The 13,849-nt window shown below is 43.0% G+C and overlaps 1 long non-coding RNA gene across 2 annotated transcripts in view; it reads right to left on the minus strand.

The window, feature by feature from the left end:
- Positions 1-13,564, minus strand: part of LOC147353145 (uncharacterized) — a 30,879-nt gene extending 17,315 nt beyond the window's left edge. For both annotated transcript variants that reach the window (XR_015145430.1, XR_015145429.1), the window contains exons 1-2: positions 13,453-13,564; positions 3,412-3,479 (exon numbers count right to left, since the gene is read on the minus strand). This is a non-coding gene — a long non-coding RNA (uncharacterized LOC147353145). The remainder of the gene's footprint in view (positions 1-3,411; positions 3,480-13,452) is intronic.
- Positions 13,565-13,849: the final 285 nt, after the last annotated feature.

The raw sequence follows: 13,849 nt of genomic DNA on the forward strand, positions 1-13,849 counted from the left end.
AGTGAATTTAGCGGTTTTCTATGTTTAGGAGGATGCAAGAATCTGGGCTCATTGAAATCCTTCCTTTCACGTGCATCTTAGCTATCCAGTGCCAGTGTCCTGCTTTCTCTGTTCTGAATTCCCTCAGGGCACACAGTGGGAGGTGGCTGCAATGGTTACTAGTTTGATGGATGAAGCATGCTTTGCTTACTGATCTGGCAGATGACATTTTTCATTCACACACTTCATCTCAGATCTCAATTGGCTCAGGGTATGGGGTGCGGTGATAACCCTCATTGGCCCCTATCTTCATGGGGGTGGGGACTGGATAATCGCAGGCCCTTTTGATTCTGACATTCTGGCCTTCTCTCAGTATGGAGGAAATATAGACACCAGCTTCGCCGTGTTTTTACCAGAGCCCTGGTTTGTCCCACTTCACCTGTTATCTACCTGGTGGAGACCACAGGGAATTTGCTATGGTCACATAATACTAAAAGACCTTTTGATTTGAAACCATTTGGTGTCATTTCACGGCTCCACAGAGCTCCAGTACCATAGTCCTTTATGTCTCAGCACAGAAAATAATTCAGCAAGAGGCAAAGTGATAGATAAGAAATGATTTATTAGAATAGGATGCTTGTGAGGCTAACAAGCAGAGGGGCAAGAGGATGCTGTGCCCAGGAACTCACTGTGCTACAGTTTTATGATCAAAGGAAAAGTTGGGGGCAGAAAAATCTTTGTCTCTCTTGAGTAGACATCATGCTTCCACCATTAGTTCCTCCTCCTGGTTGGGCAGAGGAGTTTTCTTGTCCCTACATGGTCAAGCTAGATCCACAAATTATAGTTTTTTATGTGTGCAAAGAGCATGCCCTAGGGATCATTAACTTACTGAGCTCACTGGGCAGGATGCGGGTCTCATGCCACCATTGTTTTGTGTGGGAACATGTTTCATGCTTCTGTTGCATGGTTTTATACCTAAGCAAGCCTGCTTGGTTTCATGGTTAAGCAAACCTGTTGTCTTTAGTAATCATTAACTTACAGGGGTGTCCCATATTTTTTTTACTTACAATCCTCTAGTGGGATTAACTATTTAATTACCTGTTTTTGTCCATTTACTCTGTTTCTGTCAGACTGACATCAGCAAGACGGTGGATTAGTAGGCTCTAGGCCCTCATTTCCCCCATGTAAACATTAAATCAACAATCAGAGATTGGGTAAACTAGCTTAATAAGAGCTCTACAAATCAGTCAAAAAAGCCACATGCAAAGTAGAAGAAGTTTTATGGTGCTTTTACTTGTCCCTGCCCCACCCTTTCCTCATCATGGCAGATAGTAGTTTAGGGGAGTAGCTACCCATTTCCCAGTTTTCTTCTGTGAACTAGAGAAGGAAGAGTGGACCTAATTTTCAACATTTTAACCAGTGTGGGAGCTGTCTGCTTGGTCCCTGTGTTGCCTAACTTGGAGCTCAGATGGCCAAATATGGCACAGCTCAGATCTCAGGTTGGGAAAAGCTGTGGAAAGTAGTGGACGTAGCTCATGAAAGCCACAAGGGGACTACAGACCCATATACTCCTGGAGCAGAAGATTACTGATTGAGAAATTCAAGAGACCACGTAGATCCCCTTAGGGCTTCCCTCATGGCTCAGAGTCTAAAGAATATGCCTGCAGTGCAGGAAACCAGGGTTCAGTTCCTAGGTCAGAAAGATCCCCTGGTAAAGGGAATGGCAACCCACTCCAGTATTCTTGCCTGGAGAATTCCATGGACAGAGGATCATGGCAGGCTATGCTCCATGGGGTTGCAAAGGGCTGGACACAACTGAGTAACTAACATTCACTCAGTTCAGTTCAGTTCAGTTCAGTCACTCAGTCGTGTCCAACTCTGTGACCCATGAATTGTAGCACGCCACGTTTCCCTGTCCATCACTAACTCCCGGAGTTCACCCAGACTCACGTCCATTGAGTCAGTGATGCCATCCAGCCATCTCATCCTCTGGCATCCCCTTCTCCTCCTGCCCCCAATCCCTCCCAGCATCAGAGTCTTTTCCAGTGTGTCAACTCTTCGCATGAGGTGGCCAAAGTACTGGAGTTTCAGCTTTAGCATCATTCCTTCCAAAGAAATCCCAGGGCTGATCTCCTTCAGAATGGACTGGTTAGATCTCCTTGCAATCCAAGGGACTCTCAAGAGTCTTCTCCAGCACCACAGTTCAAAAGCATCAATTCTTCGGCATTCAGCCTTCTTCACAGTCCAACTCTCACATCCATACATGACCACAGGAAAAACCATAGCCTTGACTAGATGAACCTTTGTTGGCAAAGTAATGTCTCTGCTTTTGAATATGCTATCTAGGTTGGCCATAACTTTCCTTCCAAGGAGTAAGCGTCTTTTAATTTCATGGCTGCAGTCACCATCTGCAGTGATTTTGGAGCCCCCAAAAATAAAGTCTGACACTGTTTCCACTGTTTCCCCATCTATTTCCCATGAAGTGATGGGACCGGATGCCATGATCTTCATTTTCTGAATGTTGAGCTTTAAGCCAACTTTACACTCACTAGAGCCCCTTAAAAAGCAGAGTGAGACACTTAAAAGCATTTTCTGGTGACAAGGTGGCTCAACATGAGCCATTAGATAGTTTCAAGAGAGGAGTTAGCCAGCCACACACTTGATTAGAAATTTGAGCCCCACCTCCCAAACTTCAGAGAGATGAATGAGTCTAGAGATTGAGTTCAATCACCAGTGGTCAATGATGTAATCAATCGTGCCTACCTTACATTGATTGATGTAATCAACAATCAAAAGTTCAAAACTTTTGAACAAGGAGCCTTGGGGAACTTATGAGTTGGTGAACATGAAACCAAGTCCCCCCATTACTGAGTTTATGATTAATCTGTCTATCCAAAACTTTATTCTTTTCTTATCCCCTCTGACCTCAATTCTGTGCTAACGGAACACTAATCAAACAGCCAGATGACTAAAATTGCTGTTGTCAATAATATCATTAAGCTGTGCTGTGTTCAGTTGTGTTTGACTCTTTGCAACCTCATGGACTGTAGCCTGCCAGGCTACTGGAGTGGGTTGCCATTTCCTTCTCCAAGGGATCTTCTCAACTCAGGGATCGAAACTGAGTGTTCAGCATCTCTTGCATTTCAAGCAGATTCCTCACTGCTGAGCCAACTACATCATTAAGATAACATCGTCAGTGTAGTAACATTGCTATTACAGGTATCATCATTAATGTACAAATTCAGATTGTTTCTCCAGGGCAAGATGAGCCCTCCTATCTGTTGGATCTCCTGGCCAGAGAATTGTAAACCAGAGACATCCCTACCCCCAAAACTCTGATTACGAAATGTCACAGAAATGTCAGAAGATGATTAATCCCAGCCTCTTCATTCTTCCCTTTAAAAAAAAAAAGAAAAAAACCCAGAGACTTACCTGGAAGTCCAGAGGTTAAGACTGTGCTTCCAATGCAGGGGCCACTGATTTGATCCCTGGTCAGAGAACTAAGATTCCCACATGCAGCATGGCATGGACAAAAAACAAAAATAAAATAACAATAATACAAAATCAGAAAAGAATATTTGCGTATAAGTTAAAACAAAATTTTTTTTTAAACCCAAACTTCAAAGATCAAGTTGGAATGGTTCTGTGGCTTTTCTCTCCACTCCTTGGCTTTGGTGCCCTATAATAAATGCTATACTTTCCTCCACCACAACCTGGTATCCGTAGGTTGGCTTTGCTGTGTGTCTGCAGGTGGATGCTGGTTAGTTAGCAAACATATCCATTTGCTAGCAGGATGGTGTGCCCTCCTCTGCGTCTCGTGCTGCTGTTCCCCTCCCCACACCCACCCTATGCATCTCTTCCATTTGGTTGCTCCTGAGATATATCCTTTATAATAAAATTATAATAAGCATAGAACCTTCCTGAGTTCTGTGAGTCATCCGAGAGAATTACTGAATCTGAGTGAAGAGTCGCAGCTGGTATCTAAAGTAGGGGCAGTCTTGTGGGACTGAGCCTTTAACCTTTGAGATCTGAAGTTCAGGTCTTAGCGAAGGTCTTGCCACTCATTAGCTATGTGATCTTGAAAAGTAGCCCAATCTCTCTGAATATCAATTTTCCTATCTGTGTAATAGGGATCATAGTAAATATGTCATAAGGTTGTTCTGAGGGTTGTTTGATATGATGCAGTAAAGTGCTTAGCACAGTATCTGACACATTAAAAATGCTTAATAAAAATGTTAGCTATAATTGAAACCATTTGGTGTCATTTTGGAGGCTCTGAAGAGCTCTGGTGTCATAGTCCTTTATGTCTCAGCACAGAAAGAATTCAGCAAGAGGCAAAGTGATAGATAAGACATAACTTACTAGAACAGGATACTTGTGAGGCTTACAAGTGAGCAGGTGAGAGGATGCCATGCCCGAGAACTTGTGGGCCACAGTTTTATAATCAAAATAAAAGTGGAGGCAGAAAAATCTGTCTTTCTTGAGTAGACATCATGCTTCCACCATCAGCTCCTCCTCCAGGTTGGGCAGAGGAGTTTTCTTGTCCTGGCATGGTCAAGCTAGGTCTACAAATTATTATTTTTATGTGTGCAAAGAGCATGCCCTAGGGATCATTAACTTACTGAGCTCACTGGGCAGGATGTGGGTCTCATGCCACCGTTATTATATTGTTTTGGAGCGTTTCTCACACTTCTGTTGTAAGATTTTGTTTCTAAACAACCTGTTTTGTGGTTAAGCAAACCTACTTTTTTGAGTAATCATTGACTTACAGGGATAGCCTGTATTTTTTATACTTACAATCCCCTAGTGGAATTTAATCACCCACTTTGTCCCTTTACTCTGTCCCTATCATAATAATATTATTGCTAATGAAGACAGCTTTTTCCCAGGTCACTCTGATGCTAAACCCAAATCACAGATAATTTATGCTTGTTTCTCCAGGCATAAAATAGGAAACAGATTCCCTTTCTTGTTTTTGTATTGTTTTGTTGGTGTATAATTGCTTTACAATGTGGTGTTAGTTTCTGCTGTACAACAAAATGAATCAGCTGTAAGTGTACATATATCCCCTCCCTCTTGAGCCTCCTTCCCACTTCCCCCAGCCCACCTCTCTAGGTCCAGGTTCCCTAGGGCAGGGTTTTAGAACACTAGTCACCCACCCTCCTTGTACTGGTGCCTTTACAATAAATGCTGCATTTTCCTTCACCAAACATACGCACGCAGAATTAGAATCCAAAACCCCCCAAAACTAAAGGAGTAAATGAGAACAACAAATGACAACAGCTTATGTTGTTTGTATTTGCATAAGTATTTTTTCTCCTAACTTCTGAGGTCCCAAACCTATTTTGCAAGCTTCTTTAGGTGAAAGATTCTGTGGCTTCATGAAGAAAATATCTGGGATACTGAATGAGTAAACCAGTCAAAGTATTGATTTGAGCCATTGCTTACTTAATATTGTGCCTATTTGGGGGCACTGAATAGCTGAAGTCATTGAGTTTCCTGCTAAGAATTCTCTTTATATTAGTCCCTAGAGCTATTTCTGAAATTTTTCCCAAATGCCCTCTATGGAAAAAGTAAAATCCAGGGAGCAGGAAATCAAAGGATGTGGAACAATAAATACCCCCTGATTGACGGGGGTTATGTTTGCTCCTGAATGTTATACAATTGCTCTCTTCCACTCCTCTACCCTGCCCTACCCCTGTTCTCTGATACCTGGTTTTGTTGCGTCAGCTGCTAAGACCACAACACGTCTGCCTCCGTTTTGAAATGTTATCAGTGCAATACTGAACTGCAAATATGGCTTTTGTGAAATGTCTCTATTCAGTCCCAATCTCCACGAATTCCACTGTGTCAAATGCACCAGTTGCCTGTGTCCAGCTTGGCTGTGTATCACAAGTTTATCTTTAACCTACTTTGCACGTCATTTTGAAAGCTTACTAGTACATGTGTCCTGGCTATCAGCTCACCTCAACTAATATTTACTTGTTAGAGAGGAAATTAGTTGTTCCAAAGACACTCAGAGCAAGTGGGATCTCAAAGAAACCCTCCCCCTAAATTTCCACTAAAAACTGAAGCCCGACTTCTCAAAAATGAGGTTCTTATTTAGAAAGGAAAGTACAAGGACCAAGGATGGGAGCTGACTGGTACGTGGCAGAAAGACAGAGGGGGTGGGGAGGAAAAGGGAGAAACGTACACAAATGCCTCCAGAAGCAGCTCCATAGCCTTGTCTGAAACCATCAGCATTTATATTGTTTCCTTCTTTAAACGTTCTTGCATGGCATAGGAAATCCTTGGTCATTAGTTTTTGTGGTAAAATATACATAATGTAAAATTTACCATTCTGAACATTTGTAAGTGTCCAGTTTAAGTACATTTCCACTGTTGTGCAACCATCACCACCATCCGTCTCTAGAACTTTCTCATCCTCCCAAGCGGAGACTGTCCCCTCTTAAAAAGTAACTCCCCATTCCACTTTCCATCCAGCCCTTGCTAATCTATTCTAATTTTTGTCTCTATAATTTTCTTATTATAGTTGCCTCTTTTAAACACAAAGTAATACAATAATTGTCCTTTTGTGTCTGTATAATGTGCCTATATTCTTTTCACTTAACATAATGTCTTTAAATTTCATCTATGTAATAGGGTATGTCAAAATTTCCTTCCTTTTAAGGGTTGAGTAATATTTCATTTTATTTTGATCATCCACATTTTGTATATCCATTCGTCTGAGCTTTGGGTTGTTTCCACCTTTTGCCTATTGTGAATAATGCTGTTTTGAACACTGGTGCACAAATATCTGTTCAAGACCCTGCTTGCCTTTAACTCTTTTGTGTATATACCCAGAAGAGGAATTGCTGGATTATATGCTAATTCCATGTTTATAATAAAATTTTTAATTTAATTTAATTAATTTTAATTAATTAATTTTTATTTTTAACATTCCTTTTTAAATTTATCATTTATTAAAATATTGATAATACATTAAGCAAAAAGAAAGCTTAATCACCAATAATCCCACCACTCAAAGATAAGCATCTTTAACAATAGAGTGTATATCCTTTCGGACTTTCTAATCTACCCAAATATCCACAAGGAAAATAAATTTTTAAAATGTCATTTTAATCCTCTCAGTAATTCTCTGAGGCAGATAATGTTGTCACCTCGCCGACAGGTAAGGAAACCATAGTGAACAGAGGCTGCAGCTGTGATTGAGGGAGTCAGTTGCAATGCAGGGGGAAGCTTGACTGTCTTTAAGCTCTCAGAAGAGCCAGTAACTTAGAAATCACATACAAATGCAAGTAGTTCTGCAGATGAAGAGTTTAAGGCTCAAGAAGAGATAGTATTGGTTCAAGGTCATACATCTGATTAGTGACAAATTTGGAACCAGAATCCAGACTTTCCTGATCTGGACTTTTCCCACCATGATAGTACCCTGCCTTGCCCTGCACCTGTGGTTCTCAAATTTTAGTGCACATCAGAATCTTGATCAAAGAAAAATCTCTGGGTAAAACTATCCCTGGAGTTTCAGAACCAGCAAGTCTGTACGAAGGCTCTGGAATTTACATTTTAAGCCAAAACTCTGGAAACCACTTTAGAATTACTGGCTTAGACCTTTGTTGCTCGGTTGCTAAGTCATGTCTGGCTGTTTGCAACCTCTCCATAGATTACAACATACCAGGCTCCTCTGTCTTTCACTATCTCTCCGAGTTTGCTCAGATTTATGTTCACTGAGTTGGTGATGCTATCTAACCATCTCATCCTCTGCTTCCCCCTTCTCCTTTTGTCTTCAGTCTTTCCAAGAATCAGGGTCTTTTCCAGTGAGTCAGCTGTTCACATCAGGTGGCCAAAGTGTTGGAGCTTCAGCTTCAGCATCAGTCCTGCCAGTGAATAGTCAGGGTTTATTTCCTTTAGGTATGACTGGTTTGAACTTGCAGTCCAAGGGACTCAAAAGAGTCTTCTCCAACACCACAATTCAAAAGCATCAATTCTTTGACGCTTAGCCTTCTTTATGGTCCACTTCTCACAACTATATGACTACAGTGAGAAACCAAAGCTTTGACTATCTGGAACTTTGTTGGCAAAGTGACGTCTCTGCATTTTAATACACTGTCTAGGTTTATCATAGCCTTCCTTCCAAGGGGCAAGTCAAGGTATTTGATTGCTGAGAGTGCTAACTTCTACCAGCTTCCTAAGAGTCCTTGGGAGCAAAGGACTCAGAGCTACCCTCGAGTTACCTAAGCACTCAGCCCAAGCAAAATCTGACATTCTTCCGAGAGGTCATCTACCTCTCCCTACAACACTACAGTGCCCATCTGCTCTTCTGGGAAGAACCTCTCACCTTCTGTTCTGTTCTGTGGTTACTTATGAACGTCTCTCATCATCCTCACTGAGTGGAATGGCCCTCATTTACTCCAAGAGCTGGCTGTACCACACTTACCATGAACTGCCCAACTCCTACTGGACTGCAAGTACTTTGAGAGCCTTGTAGAATCAACTTCCACATTCATTTAATGAAAATTTATTGAAAACCTCCATGTGCCAGGTATTATACCAGGTCCTCAGGATGCCCGTCCATTTCCCATCACCCACACTCTAGTCCAGGCCAACCCTGGACCTTATTGTGCCATAGGTAATCCTCCTGCACCCTCCGTTGCCCTCCTCCAATTCATCTTCCAATCACCAGAATTTTAAATATAAATATGATCATGTAATTCTCTTATTATTTTAAGCCTTCCAGGGGCTTCTAATAGTTCTTTAAATGAAACCAAAATTATTACAATTAGAACCTGGCCTACCTGGCCTACCACAGCTCATCTCTGACCCTTGTCTTCCAGTCCTGCCCCTCCCTCACGTCTGAACTGCAATCACCCTAGACTTCCTGATGCTCTTCAGACATCTCAGCCTCCAGCGATCCCTGGCTTGTGATGCTGTCTACGTCCCAACAATGCTAAGATGGAATGTGAGGTGCAAGATGAATATGAAGAATCCACTGCTGTAAGATGAAGTAGGAGGAAGCATGATCAGGCAGAGAAAGAAAACCCATAAGCAGGCCTGCCAAAGCTTCAGCCAACATCCTGGGGAAGCCCTGGAACAAATACTGCTCCAGCACCTCCCATGGGCTTCTGCAGTTAGGGTGTGGCAGTGACCTCAGGCAAGGCAGTTCTGTGCAAATGCTATGCAAGGCTGTCTGCTGACTGCACCCCTTGGTTGAAGGCAAGTTCTCTCTTGACAGGTCAGGGCACATTGCTGTGTCTACCTCACCTGCCAGGACTGCTATCCCTCATCATCTGCCAGGCAGCTCCAGCTGGCAGGCCACTTCCTTTGGGAAACCTTTGCTCAGACCTTTGGGCTATAAGTTCAGTTCAGTTCAGTTGCTCAGTTGTGTCCGACTCATTGAGACCCAATGAATCGCAGCACTCCAGGCCTCCCTGTCCATCACCAACTCCCAGCGTTCACTCAGACTCACGTCCATCGAGTCAGTGATGCCATCCAGCCATCTCATCCTCTGTCGTCCCCTTCTCCTCCTGCCCCCAATCCCTCCCAGCATCAGAGTCTTTTCCAATGAGTCAACTATTCACATGAGGTGGCCAAAGTACTGGAGTTTCAGCTTTAGCATCATTCCTTCCAAAGAAATCCCAGGGCTGATCTCCTTCAGAATGGACTGGTTGGATCTCCTTGCAGTCCAAGGGACTCTCAAGAGTCTTCTCCAACACCACAGTTCAAAAGCATCAACTCTTTGGTGCTCAGCTTTCTTCACAGTCCAACTCTCACATCCATACATGACCACTGGAAAAACCATAGCCTTAACTAGACAGACCTTTGTTGGCAAAGTAATGTCTCTGCTTTTCAATATGCTGTCTAGGTTGGTCATAACTTTTCTTCCAAGGAGTAAGCATCTTTTAATTTCATGGCTTCAGTCACCATCTGCAGTGATTTGGCAGCCCAGAAAAATAAAGTCTGACACTGTTTCCACTGTTTTCCCATCTATTTCCCATGAAGTGATGGGACCAGATGCCATGACCTTCGTTTTCTGAATGTTGAGTTTTAAGCCAACTTTTTCACTCTCTTCTTTCACCTTCATCAAGGGGCTTTTTAGTTCCTCTTCACTTTCTGCCATAAGGGTGGCGTCATCTGTATATCTGAGGTTATTGGTATTTATCCCGACAATCTTGATTCCAGCTTGTGCTTCTTCCAGCCCAGTGTTTCTCATGATGTACTCTGCACAGAAGTTAAATAAGCAGGGTGACAATATACAGCCTTTACATACTCCTTTTCCTATTCGGAACCAGTCTGTTGTTCCATGTCCAGTGCTAACTGTTGCTTCCTGACCTGCATACAATTTCTCAAGAGGCAGATCAGGTGGTCTGGTATTCCCATCTCTTTCAGAATTTTCCACAGTTTATTGTGATCCACACAGTCAAAGGCTTTGGCATAGTCAATAAAGCAGAACTAGATGTTTTTCTGAAACCCTCTTGCTTTTCCCATGATTCAGCAGATGTTGGCAATTTGGTCTCTGGTTCCTCTTCCTTTTCTAAAACAAGCTTGAACATCTGGAAGTTCATGGTTCACATATTGCTGAAGCCTGGCTTGGAGAATTTTGAGCATTACTTTACTAGTGTGTGAGATGAGTGCAATTGTGCGGTAGTTTGAGCATTCTTTGGCATTGCCTTTCTTTGGGATTGGAATGAAAACTGACCTTTTCCAGTCCTATGGCCACTGCTGAGCTTTCCAAATTTGCTGGCACATTGAGTGTAGCACTTTCACAGAGTCATCTTTCAGGATTTGGAATAGCTCAACTGGAATTCCATCACCTCCACTAGCTTTGTTCCTAGTGATGCTTTCTAAGGCCCACTTGACTTCACATTCCAGGATGTCTGGCTCTAGGTGAGTGAGCACACCACCGTGATTATCTGGGTCGTGAAGATCTTTTTTGTACAGCTCTTCTGTGTATTCTTGCCACCTCTTCTTAATATCTTCTGCTTCTGTTAGGTCCATACCATTTCTGTCCTTTATTGAGCCCATTTTTGCATGAAATGTTCCCTTGGTATCTCTAATTTTCTTGAAGAGATCTCTAGTCTTTCCCATTCTGTTGTTTTCCTTTATTTCTTTGCATTGATCGCTGAGGAAGGCTTTCTTATCTCTTCTTGCTGTTCTTTGGAACTCTGCATTCAGATGCTTATATCTTTCCTTTTCTCCTTTGCTTTTCACTTTCCTTCTTTTCACAGCTATTTGTAAGGCCTCCCCAGAAAGCCATTTTGCTTTTTTGCATTTCTTTTCCATGGGGATGGTCTTGATCCCTGTCTCCTGTACAATGTCACGAACCTCATTCCATAGTTGATCAGGCACTCTGTGTATCAGATCTAGTCCCTTAAATCTATTTCTCACTTCCACTGTATAAGCATAAGGGATTTGATTTAGGTCATACCTGAATGGTCTAGTGGTTTTCCCTACTTTCTTCAATTTAAGTCTGAATTTGGCAATAAGGAGTTCATGATCTGAGCCACAGTCAGCTCCTGGTCTTGTTTTTGTTGACTGTATAGAGCTTCTCCATCTTTGGCTGCAAAGAACATAATCAATCTGATTTCGGTGTTGACCATCTGGTGATGTCCATGTGTAGAGTCTTCTCTTGTGTTGTTGGAAGAGGGTGTTTGCTATGACCAGTGCATTTTCTTGGCAAAACTCTATTAGTCTTTGCCCTGCTTCATTCCGTATTCCAAGGCCAAATTTGCCTGTTACTCCAGGTGTTTCTTGACTTCCTACTTTTGCATTCCAGTCCCCTATAATGAAAAGGACATCTTTTTTGGGGTGTTAGTTCTAAAAGGTCTTGTAGGTCTTCATAGAACCATTCAACTTCAGCTTCTTCAGCATTACTGGTTGAGGCATAGACTTGGATTACTGTGATATTGAATGGTTTGTCTTGGAAACGAACAGAGATCATTCTGTTGTTTTTGAGATTGCATCCAAGTACTGCATTTCAAACTCTTTTGTTGACCATGATGGCTACTCCATTTCTTCTGAGGGATTCCTGCCCACAGTAGTAGATATAATGGTCATCTGAGTTAAATTCACCCATTCCAGTCCATTTGAGTTCGCTGATTCCTAGAATGTCAACATTCACTCTTGCCATCTCCTGTTTGACCACTTCCAATTTGCCTTGATTCATGGACCTGACATTTCAGGTTCCTATGCAATATTGCTCTTTACAGCATCGAACCTTGCTTCTATCACCAGTCACATCCACAACTGGGTATTGTTTTTGCTTTGGCTCCATCCCTTCATTCTTTCTGGAGTTATTTCTCCACTGATCTCCAGTAGCATATTGGGCACCAGTACTGACCTGGGGAGTTCCTCTTTCAGTATGCTATCATTTTGCTTTTTCATACTGTTCATGGGGTTCTCAAGGCAAGAATACTGAAGTGGTTTGCCATTCCCTTCTCCAGTGGACGACATTCTGTCAGACCTCTCCACCATGACGTGCCCGTCTTGGGTGGCCCCATGGGCATGTCTTAGTTTCATTGAGTTAGACAAGGCTGTGGTCCTAGTGTGATTAGATTGACTAGTTTTCTGTGAGTATGGTTTCAGTGTGTCTGCCCTCTGATGCCCTCTTGCAACACCTACGGTCTTACTTGGGTTTCTCTTACCTTGGACATGGGGTATCTCTTCATGGCTGCTCCAGCAAAGTGTAGCCGCTGCTCCTTACCTTGGACGAGGGGTATCTCCTCACCGCCATCCCTTCTGACCTTGAACGTGGAATAGCTCCTCTAGGCCCTCCTGCGCCCGCGCAGCCACCGCTCCTTGGAGGTGGGGTTGCTCCTCCCGGCCGCGGCCCCTGACCTCGGGCGTGAGGTAGCTTCTCTTGGCTGCTGCCCCTGACCTCGGACGTGGTGCTCTGAGGTCACCACGGAGATTTAGAAGTGCTCATAAATCTTAGCAATTATCACAGTTTGTAATCATGGTTGTGTGTACAATTATCTAATCAACATCTGCTTCCCCTAAGAAACTATACGTTCTGTATAGGCAAGGATGGTCTGTGAGACTACAGACCCAGACTTCAGCCAGTACCTGGCACCTTGTAGGTGCCCAGTAGAAACCTGTCGAGGAAAGGATTAAAGACTAGTACCATGTCTTGCACAGTATGATTCTCTTAACTGTGTGTCATCAAGAGCTTGCTGTGTATTTGTAGCTCTCAGCTCACAGGGAGGGCATTTATGACCATTTCAATCAGGTTTTATTTTTAATATCTAGGAGCCTGTCTCCTGTTCCACCCTGACCTGGTCTAGAAGGCAAAATAAAGGCAGAATTCACACTATTACCACCACCATCATCACAACTATCACCCAAAAGCTTTTAAGGGCTCAGTGCATTGCAATGGATAGCTCAAATTTCCCAACCCAGAGACCTACGTAAGCCCAGTTCCCGCATGTATAGGCTGCAGCACTGTGTTAGGAATCCCACTTCCTGCTGCACTCTTACCTGTGCCACCAGAAGTCACTTAATCTCTCGGAACCTCAACTGTAAAATGGGGATAATGCTTGTCCTTTTTCTTTCATCGAAGTCAGGTTAAAATGCAGTAATAGACAAGAAAGTGCTTTGCAAATTATAGCGTTGTTTACAGGAATGCAAGGGAACTTTCTTCTCACGTAATCTTGGCAGGTTGGCAAAAGGCATTTTTGGAACACTATTTTGTTTTCTGCAGTGATGACATGGGAGCCCACGTAGATGGACTGTGCCCTGGAAGTTTGCTTTTCTCAGTTGCACAAATGGATTTATGCTCACCTAAACTCACCCTGCCTCCCAGCCCACTGTCCTCCTGATCAGGGTGAAGACAGCAGGAAGGGACTGTGTTTACAGTCTATGCAGGTCAAGGTTA

Source organism: Bos grunniens, chromosome 18, assembly GCF_055505025.1.
Source record: "Bos grunniens cultivar Pamir isolate PY7600 chromosome 18, Bosgru_T2T1.0, whole genome shotgun sequence".
NCBI lineage: Eukaryota > Metazoa > Chordata > Mammalia > Artiodactyla > Bovidae > Bos > Bos grunniens.